The 14979-nt window shown below is 34.0% G+C and overlaps 1 long non-coding RNA gene across 1 annotated transcript; it reads left to right on the top strand.

Moving 5' to 3' along the window:
- Positions 1-239: 239 nt before the first annotated feature.
- LOC115228888 lies at positions 240-11434 on the top strand. Its single transcript, XR_003883272.2, has 2 exons — positions 240-516; positions 10945-11434. It is a non-coding gene; the product is annotated as an uncharacterized LOC115228888 (long non-coding RNA).
- The last annotated feature ends 3545 nt before the right edge of the window (positions 11435-14979 follow it).

A 14979-nucleotide genomic window follows, 5' to 3' on the forward strand; every position in this document is an offset into this window, starting at 1 on the left:
GCCTTCTGGCTTCCCAGATCCCAGTTGAACTGTCCAACCCATGCTAGCATGGAAAGCGGACGCTAAACGATGATGATGATGATGATATCTATTAGTTGCGATCATACTTTTTTTTATGTTTCATTATTTGGTCTTTTTGGAGCAATTCCATCACATCATATCTGTGACATTCTCAACTGATCTTTCTCTGCATGTAGTTTCTTGTTAATATCTATGTTACAATATGCCTGTTTCTCAACATCTTTAGACTATGATTCTAACAATATATCAACACATGACTGCACAAAACAAAAACAAAAAACAAAAAAAGACCCTTTCAGTCTAATAACATAGGAATCCATAAATAAAAAAAAAATCATAAATTTAATTTTTAAAATTTTTATTGTATTTTTCAGAAACCCCCAAACTAATCAAGAATGGATGGGAAACCAGATCTTACTGAAATTGCAACCTTTGACAAGAGTCATCTTAGGAAAGCAGAGACAAATGAAAAAAATACCTTGCCTACTAAAGAAAGTAGGTTTTTGATGACTATTAATATGTTTTTTTAAGGAAATTTTGTGTGTTCAGTTCTTGAGGTTTCTAAATTGTTCGCTAAATATTTGCAAGCTTTAGATGTGTGTGTATATCTGTATCTCTGTGTACATGTGTAAGCCTGTATGCATATGTACATGGGTGTGTATGTGTGTATGCTTCTGAAATTTGATATTATTTTTAGGGTCAGAAAAATGTGAATTTGTGGCATTCATGCTTTTTTCTTACAGAGTTCAGTGTTTCAGTTAAAATTTGGTGATTCCAGCAGATGTATACAATTTTAAGATTATAAGTTTTTGAAAAAGAACGTACATAAATTAGATGTTACATTCATTATTTTTCCAAGAATATTACTGGTCACTAATGAGATGATGGATTAGGAGAATCATTAGAATGTTGGACAAAATACCTTCCTGAGCTGTATATTCTGAGTTCAAATCTTACTAAGACCAACTTTGCCTTTCATATTTCTGGAATTGATAGATAAATATCAAGTATTTGTATGATATGATTGTCTGTTCCCTTTCTAAATTCTGGTCTGGTGCCTGTGTAAGAGGCCAATATTAATTAGTCTGTATCATAAACAAAGTAAAAAGTAATTTTTTTCCAGATGAAATATATTTATAGCTGAGACGTTTGTTCTGTCTGAGTATTAATTATGATTTCCAGTTGTAGAACTTTATGGCTATTGCCATTGAGCCTTATAAGTAGTCCCTTGTCTTCATATTAAAAGGGTGCTTCTAATGTTTGCTACTTGATGCATCTAGTGTACAGAGATGTATGGAGATACGTGGCTTAGTAGTTAGGGTATTCAGTTTATAGTCATAAGGCCATGAGTTCAATTCCTGGTGGTGCATTGTATCTTTGAGCAAGACACTTTATTTCATGTTGCTCCAGTTCATTTAGCTGGCAAAAAAATGAGTTGTGCCTGTATTTCAAAGGGCCAGCTTTGTCACATTTTGATGTGTCACACTGAATCTCCCTGAGGACTATGTTAAGGGTACATGTGTCTCTAGAGTGCTCGGTTACACGCATGTTAATTTCATAAGTATGCTGTTCCATTGATTAAATCAACTGGAATCTTTGTCATCATAACCAATGGATTACCAGTACAGAGCTGTTCTTGTTTTGCCAATTAACCTGAGATGATTGTCATTTAGCTTATTTCTTTTCTTTTACACCTGCCTTCATGTATAGCAAATGCATGTCTTCATATATAGCATAGAAATCATTAATTTTGTCTGAGATTCAACAAAACACCCTTTTTTGTCTGTGACCAGTTCACAGTTTCAAATGGTGAAAATTTTGACACCATATTACAAATAGATGTTTATGTGTTCTAACAGTTTTTGAGCATTTTTGAGTGGCTATCATATGTCTTCCATGCCACTGCTGCTTTAGTTTCAGCAAACATTCTCAGATGAAAACGCTTTCTATGTAAGTTCATCTCTGATTCATTTCTTTGATTCTGTTCATTTTTCTCTGGGCCATGTTAAAGTTCAAGTCTCTAAGAGCTTGTTTACTTTTTCAAGATTTGAACTTTTTTTCAGTTCTTTGACATTATATCCATAGTTAGTATTTCCCTCTTAGCTTAACGAATGGACTGTTTGTTATTTTAATTTATATACTCTTTGTAGTTGTCTTGACAGAAATATAACAGCTGTCTATATTTGACATGATTCTTTCAATAATTTTCATTATTTGTGTTGGGGTTACTAAGATCTCTGTGAATTTTCTACCTCCTTTTTCCCATATTAAAATTCACTGTTGGTAAATGCCACTGGAAAGGCTAGATTTCTTTATAAGCTTATTAACTCTGTGATAAGTACAAAACAAACAATTCCTGAGGTTTCTTGTTTCAGCAACTATCACAGAATTCATTCATCAGCTTGTTCAACAACTGGTCAAAATAAGAGGCCAACTTGCAGCCACTTCACTCAACATGCTAGAAATAGTAGTCAAATCTCAATCAAACCACATTACCAACTTGAAAGAAAACATATTGGATAATGTAGCCAAAAATATGCCATATCTGAAGAAAGAATGGTTAAACTGGTCACAATGGCACTTCTGTATTCTCATGTTAATTTGTTCTATTACATTTTTGTCGTTCCAAGTATTTTTGACTTTTCATCTTTGTATAAGTTAAGAGTGTTAGATATCTTTCTTCTTGTGTAAATCTAACATCTAAAATTTCATCTAGTTTCTGTGTCTAGTTTACTGTTTCCTTCCTTCCTATTCATTTTGTAGTCTTAAGAGGATGAGTTAAATTTCTGTTTGGATAGGATATCAGTCAGTCTGTAGTAAATTACATTCTTGGAATGATGTTCTGCTATACATGTATGCATATACATACATACTTACACACACATATATATTCATACATATACATACATACATACATACATACATATATATATATATATATACACATAAATACATATATTCTTGTGTGTGCATATATATATATGTATGTATGAATGTATGTATTTTCCAAAGGTAGGTGAACTGAACTGAGATAATATTAGATACAGTGATGCTTTGATACAACATATCCTGCAGTGGATTTATATCCATCAAGGCAAAAAAAGTTGGCAGTTTGATATTGTTACTACTCAACAATTTAAATAACATAAAAATTATGCTCTGAAGAAAAAAACATTATGCTACAATCACGTTTCTATTTTAAATGTTATTCCTCTCTGGGAACACCCTCACCTGGTTTTTTTTTTTTTTTCCCCCTTATAATCCTGAAAATGTGGTGTGTGTAGGGATCAGAGAAGCTGATCAGTTAGCGCTTTCATTCGCCTTTATCATATCACTTATGCAAGCAATCCACTTACCAAATTAATAGGATGCTCGTACTGCTTGTGTAATGATTGTAACCTAGAGTTGGTGGCATGATAAAATGCACCCATTAAGAAAGTGAGTGAGTGAGTGGTTTGTGATAACAACAGGCATCCAGCAATAAAAATAGAAGCCAAAACCCAAAGAGGTGTGTATGAACAAGATGCAGGTTTCTGTTAAGGACTTTGAAAAGAAATTGATTTTGATCATGACAACCTGTCTAAATAATGCCATCATGGGAAAGTGGATGTATAAATGATGCTTCTCATATATATATATATATATATATATATATATATATATATATACATAATTAAGAAATACACTTATATATGTGTGTGTGGCTGTATATATATATGCATAGGAAAAGGAGGCAGTCATAATTTTGGATAATCCTTTATTAGCACTTCCGTTTGTTTATTGAATTCCTCAAAACAAAATCAATATCAAAATGGTAAAGTAGAACGTTTCATTGTTCATTTATATGAATAAGATGCTTTTAGAAGAAGAGAATATTGTTTTCATTTGGGTGGGGGGAAAGGGAGCAAGAGAGAAAGAAACACAAAGAGGGGTGGGCAAAGAAAGAGGTTTCAGAACAATCAAGAAGAGTAGAAAAATTACAAAGGATGGGGAAAGGATAGATAGATAGATAAATGATGGATGGATAGATAGACAGATTAAATAGACAGGGATAGATAAAGAGAGAGAGGTTTCTTTCAATTTGATGTGGTCAAGTCATTGAAATTTCATTACAAAGCATTTTTCTTTTCTTTCTCTTTTTTCTTCCTATTGTATACCTATCAACATATTTGTAAATAAACACATTTCCTCACAAGGATGGTGCCCTCTCAAGGTGTCAGTTTTAGGAAGTAGGATGAAGAATTAAGTGGCTATCACTGAAAAATAAAAAAAAGGGTCTGAAGTTCAAAGTCCTATGAAAATGTATATTCCTTTACACTTGTATAGTCAAGTCCCATATTCTATGTAATTCCATGTTTTGTATGAACTTACATTAAATATTAGTGCAATATTTAAAAATTAAGAAAATAAAGTCAGAATCAATTCTCTATGTGCATTTAATCAAACATCATAAATGAGGTTTGTATGTACATTGTATATTTAACTGGAAGCCATTCTGTAAGATATAAATTATATGATAAAGCAGGGCCTACTTAAAATATATTTTTGAGTATCTTCCATCTTTTTGTAGGATTTAGTTTTGTTTTTCTTGTTTGTTTGGCTAAGATAATTCCGAAGAGATCTTTTCCACAAATTACTTTGCCAAGTAGCTACATTAGATATGAGGGAACTTATAAGGGAACCAGAACCCCAGAAACAACAAAAAATAGAAACACAGTAATACAATTCCTTTTTTAGGGAAAAAATACCACAATTGTGCACCAGACCTGATGCAATAAAAAAAATTTTAATGAGCATACAGAACATATAGACCCAAAGAGCATCAATTTGTCAAATAGAAACCTCAACAAGAATGAGATGAACCTCCTACTGAAAGTGACACCCACTCTTAATCTCATTGAACTAAAAGCTGATATTGAGCATTTTAACTGCCATCTCCTGCTTATAGAATTCTTTGGCAATAAGGATATAAATTATGAAAAAGTTGTCAGAAATAAATCTCACTTCACCCCCTACAAGGGGAATGACAAAACTTTAGACACACATGCAGGCACAATTTTGAAATCTTCCCTAAGTACCCATAAATGCAAACAAAACCTTCATCAAGAAGGAAAGGAAGCCTTACTAACACTGAAGAATGACTATTCAATCATCCTTAAAGAAGATGATAAGGGAGGGGCGATAGTAATCATGGACAAAGATTACTATAAAGATAAAATATTGGAAGTTCTGACAGACCAAACCTACAACAAGGAAGAACCAAGATACCAGGAAAAAGTAATAATGAATAAAATCAAAACACTAAATAATGAATACTAAGATTCCTTCACAGACAAGGAGAAAGGTTATTTATGCAACTCTGGGATCAAAGAGTGCAATTTCTATGGATTACCCAAAATCCACAAAAGCCCTGAAGTACAGGGAGCCATAAATAAGCAGGGAGCCAATACATGAAAATACTAAGACCTACTAACCTCAAGCTGAGACCAATAGTTGCTGAACCTCAAGCACCAACACAACAACTGACTCATTTTTTGGACATACTCCTAAAGTATTTATGCCCATTAATACCCAGCAATATATGGGATGGCATAGATTTCATCCAACATATTCTGCCAACTGTCTCAGAAAGTACTATACTTACAAGCTTTGATGTCACCAATCTTTATACCAATATATCTCACACTTTGAGCAGGAAGCACTCAAGCATTGGGTTGAGAAACGTAGAGGACAGATAAATGAGTGTTTCAAAACTGACTTCATCACCAAGGCCTAGTACTAGAAGAAAACACCTTTAGATTTGATAATAAAATATATCAACAGATAAAGGGTACAGCTATGGGGACATAGTTTGCATCCTCATACGCTAGTCATGGGATACTTGCAAGAAATGCTTTACGAGGAAGTAGAAAGAGCTTTTAATCAGGATTGCAAAAAATTCATTATTAAAATGTGGAAATGCTTCATCTTTCGGGGCAAATTAAATGAGGACCTACAAATATTTAATAATATACTCAATACACTTAACTCATCCATCAAATTCACAACAGAATCTAGCTGCAATGAATTACCATTCCCGGATATTCACATAAAAATACACAATTCCACAGTCACATCAGACATATTTTGCAACAAAATGAACACGCACCAATATTTGAATTTCTACTCTTGCCATCCCTCACACATCAGAAGGAACATCCCATACAACATGGTAAGACATACCGTACGTCAAATCTGATTCAATGAGCTCAAAGACTTCCTAACGAAGCAGAAATATCCCCTAGGATTAATAAAAGAAGGAATTAAAATGCAATGAAGCTGAGAATCACACAAGAAAGGACAACAAAGGAAAAAATTTGTGCAAACATGATTCCATTTATCAATCTACACACAGCAGCAAAGTAGCTGAGTTCCTTTCAAGTGTTGAGCCTCATGGAGGCAATATGCAAGACCTTTGGCATTATGTTGTGCTTGAGAAGAAGACCCATCAAGCTGAACAAAATCAGTCATGGCAGATACTGGTGTCACGCAAATGGCCAGTGGCACATAAAAGCACTGATTACACTCTCAGAGTGGTTAGTGTTAGGAAGGGCATCCAGCCATAGAAAACCATGCCTAATCAAACTGGAGCCTGGCACAGCCTTCCAGCTTACCAGCCCTGGTCAAACCGTCCAACCCATGCCAGTATTAACAACAGACGTTAAATGATGATGATGATGACAATCCTGGGGTAGCCAACATCTTTCACACCATAAAATCAAACCTACCTATACTTCTACAAAGCTTCAAGATGAAAAATCTGATTGATAAAAACCCCTTATGACACAGTAGAAGCCAACCAAAAATCTCAAAAAACACATCACAAGGACTAAATTCACGTCAGAGAATGAATCAGAATTCTCTGTAAAAGAATGTGGAAATAGCAGATGTGTAACATACAACAACAACAACAACAACAGCAACTTTCTCGTTCAAAGTAAATGTATGAACTGCAAGACGCAGAATCTTATATGCTTCATTACTTGCCCTTACAGCAAGGAAAATTACATCGGTGAAACAAACAATTCCCTCTGCCAACGTGTAAGAATCCACAGAGAACACATTCGGTAAGAAGAATTGAGCAAGATTCCTGAGCAAGTACTTAGAAATGTGGTGAAGAGAAGTTCAAAATCTTTCCCTTTTACAAATGTTCAAGAGATGACCCAAAATTCCGAAAAGTAATGAAGCTGTACTCATCAAAAAATCTCTCTAAAGTTAAATGTTTGTAAGAGAAGCAGAGGAACTACATTTTTATTATAATATTTTTAATATTAATGATAATGGATGAAGAGAAAGTGGCTCCAATGTTATTAATGTGATAGTCATCTCTATAAATGATTAGATATATATATATATATAACATTGGAATTTTGATAATTGTTGTTCTCATAGAACTTACATATACCCAAGAGAGAATACTAGAACCATTTTACCACTGATTAGGAAAGATATCTAATGGAGCTACTTGGCAAAGTAATTTGTGAAAAAGATTTCTTTTGAATTATCTTAGCCAAACAAACAAAAGAAAAAAAACCAAAAATAAATCCTACAAAAAGATGGAAGATACTCAAAAATATATTTAAGTAGGCCCTGCTTTATCATATAATTTATATCTTACAGAATGGCTTCCAGTTAAATATACAATGTACATACAAACCTCATTTATGATGTTTGATTAAATGCACATAGAGAATTGATTCTGACTTTATTTTCTTAATTTATGAATATTGCACTAATATTTAATGTTTGTTCATACAAAACATGGAATTACACTGAATATGGGACTTGACTATACAAGTGTAAAAGAATATACATTTTCATAGGACTTTGAACTTCAGACCCTGTTTTATTTTTCAGTGATGACTGCACCCTTCTCTCTTTTCTTATTTCTTCCATTCTACTTCCTAAAATTGACATCATGAGAAGTCACCATCCTTGTGAGGAAATGTTTATTTACAAATATGTTGATAGGTATACAATTGAAAGAAAAAAGAAAGAAAGAAAAATGTTTTGTAATGAAATTTCAATGAATTGATCACATCAAATTGAAAAGAAACCTCTCTTTCTCTATCTGTCTGTCTCTCTCTATCTCTATCTTCTCTATCTATCTAGCATATTTGGTTAGTAGCAAGCTGTCTCCATCTTTCTTTTATCTTCCTTAATGGAACTAAACATTCTTTGAAGGCCTAATGAAAATTTTATAAATGTTGGTGTCTGTTATCTTATGGAACATATCTTGGAATTAGCATTTAAATATATTTGCATAATATTTACCTATCTCTCATGATTTGTGTGTGTGTATGTATCTGTGCATCCATTTTTGCCAGCTGAGTAGACTGGAGGAACTTGAATTAACTCATTAGCATTTAAACCGGCCATATCCGGCCAAAAATATTCTACCTGTTTTATGTTCAAACTGACCAGATCTGGTCTCTCACACCAACCCTACAATATTGTTTTAAAAATTAACTACCTCATCAAAATCTTATAGCTACAAGATAAATGCATGGTTAATTCAAAACAATGTAGATGAAGAAGCATTAATTTTGGTTGAATAATGCGAACACTAAAGGGTTAAAGCATCTTGCTCAAGGAGGTAATGCTTTGTTGGGAATCGAATTTGTGACCCTACGATCATGAGCTGAACATCTTAACCACTAACCCACATACCTTTCTGATACATAATATTGCCCTAGATACACAACACAGTTTGATTACAAACAGATGGTGTAGTGATAGTTTGAATTTCTTTGCATATAGGTCTTACTTAATCAAAGTTGGTTCCAGACGAAACAACAGCTGCTTTACTGAAATAAATTAAAGGCTGTACAGATGTACAACCTCCAAATCAGTCAAGGCCAGATATTTCGGGGGAAAGGTATAAGTTGATTGCCTCAACCACAGTAGTCAACTGGTATTTAATTTATAAGGCGGCGAGCTGGCAGAAACGTTAGCACGCCGGGCGAAATGCTTAGCGGTATTTCATCTGCGTTACGTTGTGAGTTCAAATTCCGCCGAGGTCGACTTTGCCTTTCATCCTTTCGGGGTCGATAAATTAAGTACCAGTTACGCAGTGTAGCCAATGTAATCGACTTAATACCTATGTCTGTCCTTGTTTGTCCCCTCTGTGTTTAGCCCCTTGTGGGTAATAAAGAAATAGGTATTTAATTTATCAATGCTGAAAGTATGAAAGCAAAGTCAGCCTTAACAGAATTTGAACTCAGAACATAAATACCACTTAGGATCTTGCCCATCATGTTAATGGTTCTGCAAGCTTGCTGCCTTTAAACCCTGTAGCATTTAAACTATCCATATATGGCCTAAATATTCTAACTGTTTTATGTTCAAACCAGCCAGATCTGGCCTGTCACACCTACCCAACAATGCCATTGAAAAAATATACAATCACATTATCAAAATTTCAAAGCCATGAGATAATATATGATTGATTCAAGACAATGTAAATAAATAAGTAATACATTTGACAGTGTAATCTGAATGCTAAAGGGTTAATTTTTTTTACTTATGGGCCCGGTTTCTCGGTTTCTGTGGCGTATGTGTTACCCCCAACTGGACGAGACGCCAGTCTATTGTAGCGTTACCCAAGAAACAGGAAGAAAGAGTGAGAGAAAGTTGGGGTGAAAGAGTACAACAGGGGTCACCACCACCCCCTGCCGGAGCCTCGTGGAGCTTTTAGGTGTTTTCACTCAATAAACACACACAACGCCTGATCTGGGAATCAAAACCACGATCCTCCGACCGCGAGTCCGCTGCCCTAACCACTGGGCCATTGCGCCTCCAAAGGGTTAAATAAGTTATAAAATATTGGTTATGATTTACATCTAGCTCAGTCAGTGAAAATGCTGATCAACAGTCATCACTTCATCTTTACCATTCCATGTATAGAATTTTTGGTAAGAATACTTAAGAACTACAGATTCATTTTGTTTGACTGTAATTAATTCACAGTTGTTCTTGTTTTTAATTGTTGCCTGACCATAAGTCAGTCCTGATTGAACAGATTTATGAATTGAAGTAATTCCATCTTTTATTTTTGAATATATAGGATTGCATTACCATACGAGGCCATCTATTTTTTATATATTTATTTAAGATGCTAGCTTGTAATTTGAGGGAAACTTGGTTATTATTTCTTCTAGGACAAGTGGTCATGTATAACCGACATGAGTTTTCTCTTTTGTACTGAGGTGCAGGTGTGGCTGTGTGGTTAAAAAATTAATTTCCCAATCACATGGTTTTTGGTTCAGTCCTGCATTGCACTTTGGGAAGCAGATGTCCTCTACTATAGTCCTGTGCTGACCAAAGCCCCATGACTGGATTTGATAGATTGAAATGTCTGTCTTTGTGTATTCCTTATTGTGAAGTCACATGATAGTTGTAAATGAGCGTCACTGTCGTACAAGCAGTGCCATTTCTTTCCAATATTCTGCAAAAACATGTCTGCCATGGGGAGAAGTATTACTTTTTGCTTGGAGATTGGTAGGGGTAGGTGATAGGGAGGGCATCCAGCCATTGAACATGTGCCTCAATAAACTCTGTTTGACCCATACAAGTGGGGAAAAGTAGGCATTATGATGATGGCAGAAATGATGATGACATGGTGATGATGATGAGGATGATGATGGCTGGGTCCAAGTAATCCAGTGAATGCTACAACTATGGGCAATAAGTAGAAGGAAATCACTATATACATATGGGAAACTTTTCATTGGTTCCTAAACTTATCCAATAGGACACCAGACATTGTTTTATAGAATTTTGGTATAATTACAGTATTTTTTTTTTTTGTATTTGTGCATTGCCTATTCCTTTTCACAATGTAAAGTAAATAATTTTTTTTCTCTTTTTTTTCTCTCGTTACAGTAATAGAGCAGGAGAAAAGTAATTAAGATTCAAAATGGAGACCATGAAGTGGTAACTTAACAGCGTTACGTAACCTTATTGGTTACGTTGCTGGTGGACATGGTTATCTCCGGGATCTCAAATAAGCTGTGGTTAATATCTTCACGCTAATATAATGTCTTAATTGGTGATAACATTAAATTCATCATGTAAGCCATCAGGAAAAAAAACAACCGAAAATGGCTTAATTATTCCTTAATGTAATTTTTTTTTCCTTTTCTTTTTTTTTTGCAGTTTTTTAAATAAAAAATAAAGAATGAAACATCTTGAATTTTCTTTCAATCTGTTTTCCTTTTTCCACTATATTTCTTTATTTTTTTATTCTTTCATTATTATTTACATTTTACATTTGTTTTAAATTAATTTTTTTTTTTCATAATTACATAATAATTTTGTTATCACCATGTTAAAGCAATAAAACTACATTCCGGATGGATAATTCTATCACTGATTTGGTTTTGGGCCTTTTCATTCTTCATTGCTATTGCTAAATTTCCTTACTAATTCTTTGTCTGTGTGAGTCTCCACTCTCTTTCGATCATTCGGGTCCTTACTTTCCTTCTTCTAGGAGATTATAAAATAAAAAAAATTAAAAAAATTGAAGTAGTGCTTCCCTACATTTTTTCTACTGCAGTCCCCCATTTTCCTATAGAAATTTTCCTATAACACCAGGCTTATGAAAGCTCATTCTACTCAAAAGACACTCATCTTCTTCCAATTCTACTTTTGTGTACCACCATGAGTCTGTAGACTCCCTGACTGAAGATTATTGATTCAAAGTCTGTTCTGCTTCAACTAGCACATTGCATCAAAAACATCCCTGGTTGTGTTTGTTGCTCAGATGGTGATAGAATGTTTGGGGTATTGCACCAGAGATTCTTTCCAACAGGGAACCAGTTGGAACCAGTCTGCCAAACCTGAAGTCAGTTACAATGTAGATGTATATAGGTGTATGTGTGGTAAGAAGTTTGCTTCCCAACAATATTGCTCCAAGTTCAGTCCCACTGCATGGCACACTGGGTGACCAAAACCTTGTAAGTGGATTCGGTAAACAGAAACCGAAATAAGCTCGTGTACTCTCTCTTTTACTCTTTTACTTGTTTCAGTCATTTGACTGCAGCCATGCTGGAGCACCACCTTTACTCGAGCAAATCGACCCCGGGACTTCTTCTTTGTAAGCCCAGTACTTATTCTATCGGTCTCTTTTGCCGAACCGCTAGGTGACGGGGCGTAAACACACCAGCATCAGTTGTCAAGCAATGCTAGGGGGACAAACACAGACACACATATATATATACATATATACGACAGGCTTCTTTCAGTTTCCGTCTACCAAATCCACTCACAAAGTATTGGTCGGCCCGGGGCTATAGCAGAAGACACTTGCCCAAGATACCATACAGTGGGACTGAACCCGGAACCATGTGGTTGGTTAGCAAGCTACTTACCACACAGCCACTCCTGCGCCTGTGTATATATATATATATATATAGTGAGAATTTATGAACAAAACAAAAGACGGAGACAAGTGTGTAGAAAACAAACAGATGTATTAGTTTAACGTTTGAGAAGTAAGAAAGTCTTTTATGTTTTGAGCCTACACTCTTCAACAGAAATAAACAGAGAGAGAAAATAAAAAAGGTTTAGTGGTTAGCAATCTATCATATATATATATATATATATGTGTGTATGTATATTTATATATATATATATTATATATATATATATATATACACTTATATACTTACACACACACACATATACATATATATATCGTTCAAATTATTTACAGATAGCAAAATATGAAGACAGGTGAAAGAACAAGCAGGTGTATTAGTTTGATGCTCAGGAAGAATGGAAAAGTCTTTGACGTTTTGAGCCTTCATTCTTTGACCTTTATATGTATGTATATATATATATATATATATATATATATAAAATATTATTAGAGACAAAACCACTATTTTGCAAAACAAACAAGGAAAGACTTAATCAATACATAAAATTTTAATAAATAGTAAAAAATAGTAAAAAAATATATATTATATGAGACCAAAGTGTTCGTATGCCGCTATATTTTATATATAAAAAATAAAAAAAGGGGAGAAGAACAGAAAACATCGAGACAGGTGAAACAAAAAAAAGGGAAAACAAAATATCCAGACAGACAATACAAGGACGGATCATTCGGGGTTTTCTATCCTCAATCAAGTTCCAGATTATCTTTGCAATTTTGGCTGGTTATATATATGTATATAATATATATATATATATATATATATATACATATATATATATATATATATACATATACATATATATATATACATATATATATATACATATACATATATATATATAATATATATAATATATATATATATATATATATATATATATATATATATATTACATATATATATATACATTATATATTTATATATATATATATGTGTGTGTGTGTGTAAATAATAATATATTTATATGCATATATTTATACATACCTACATATATATGTATATATACATGCATATATGGGTACAGGACATCAAAAAAATGTTGAACACAATGAGAAACAAAAACATTGAAACAAACTTTTTTTCAGACAATGAATAAAACAAATAGAGAAACGAGACATACAACATAGAGAATATCCCCCTTCTTCAGTTGTCCCTGTTTCAACTACTCCATGTTTTAAACGTAAGGACAAAACGTGACTTCGTTGAAACAGTCCTTCCCGCAAAGGAAATTAAATAAAATTTGGGATTTTCTGCGGAGGATGAAAGTGGTAACAAGAACAGGACAGTCAGAACAAAACAAGACAGTAAAAGACAGAAAAATGAGGACAAAATAGTAAAAACAAATAATGAGGGCTGTTAAGCCAAGATGATGGAAAAATTATTCTGTATGTTTAAGGAAACGAGCTTATGAAGAGACAGTATAAGCACGTTTAGTCTTTGCGAATGCAGTAGTCAGAAGGAGGCGCAATGCCCCAGTGGTTAGGGCAGCGGACTCGTGGTCATAGGATCGCGGTTTCGATTCCCAGACCGGGCGTTTATTGAGCAAAAACACCTAAAGCTCCACGAGGCTCCGGCAGGGGATGGTGGTGATCCCTGCTGTACTCTTTCACCACAACTTTCTCTCACTCTTACTTCCTGTTTCTGTTGGACCTGTATTTCAAAGGGCTGGCCTTGTCACTCTCTGTGTCACGCTGAATATCCCCGAGAACTATGTTAAGGGTACACGTGTCTGTGGAGTGCTCAGCCACTTACACGTTAATTTCACGAGCAGGCTGTTCCGTTGATTCGGATCAACCGGAACCCTCGTCGTCGTAACCGACGGAGTGCTTCCATCCAGTCAGAAAGATGGATTCCCTCTCGTCACATGTCAGAGTGAGAGAGAGGGAGAGGAGAAGAATAGTGAAGGGTGGGAGAGAAAACCAGAGAGGATGAAGAACAAGAGAGGGAGAAAGATAGAGAAGAGATAATAAAGAAGAAGAGTGGGCATTGTAATTATTAAGATAAAAACTTGGAAAAGGATGTGTGGCATTCGATCATATAATAATACAAATAATATATAAATATATGCATATATGTATATAAATACATGCATATGTATTATATATATGTGTGTGTGTATATATATATATATATATTTATATGTTGCAAGCATATATATATATATATATTATATTATAATTTATTATATAGAAGGAGCTTCTACAGGACTAGTACTGTTTCATTCAAGAGAAATCTTCAGGAGCTTCCTGAAGATTTCTCTTGAATGAAACAGTACTAGTCCTGTAGAAGCTCCTTCTATATAATAAATTAATTTTACTCTGCTATGTATTGAGTACCTTACTTACTGTGGTTAACCCCGGATCAACCCGGGACCTACATATATATATATATATATATATATATATATATATATATATATATATATATATATATATATATATATATGGGTTAGCCATATTGAAATGGCAATATACGT

This window comes from Octopus sinensis, unplaced genomic scaffold (assembly GCF_006345805.1).
Source record: "Octopus sinensis unplaced genomic scaffold, ASM634580v1 Contig11312, whole genome shotgun sequence".
Classification (NCBI taxonomy): Eukaryota; Metazoa; Mollusca; class Cephalopoda; order Octopoda; family Octopodidae; genus Octopus; species Octopus sinensis.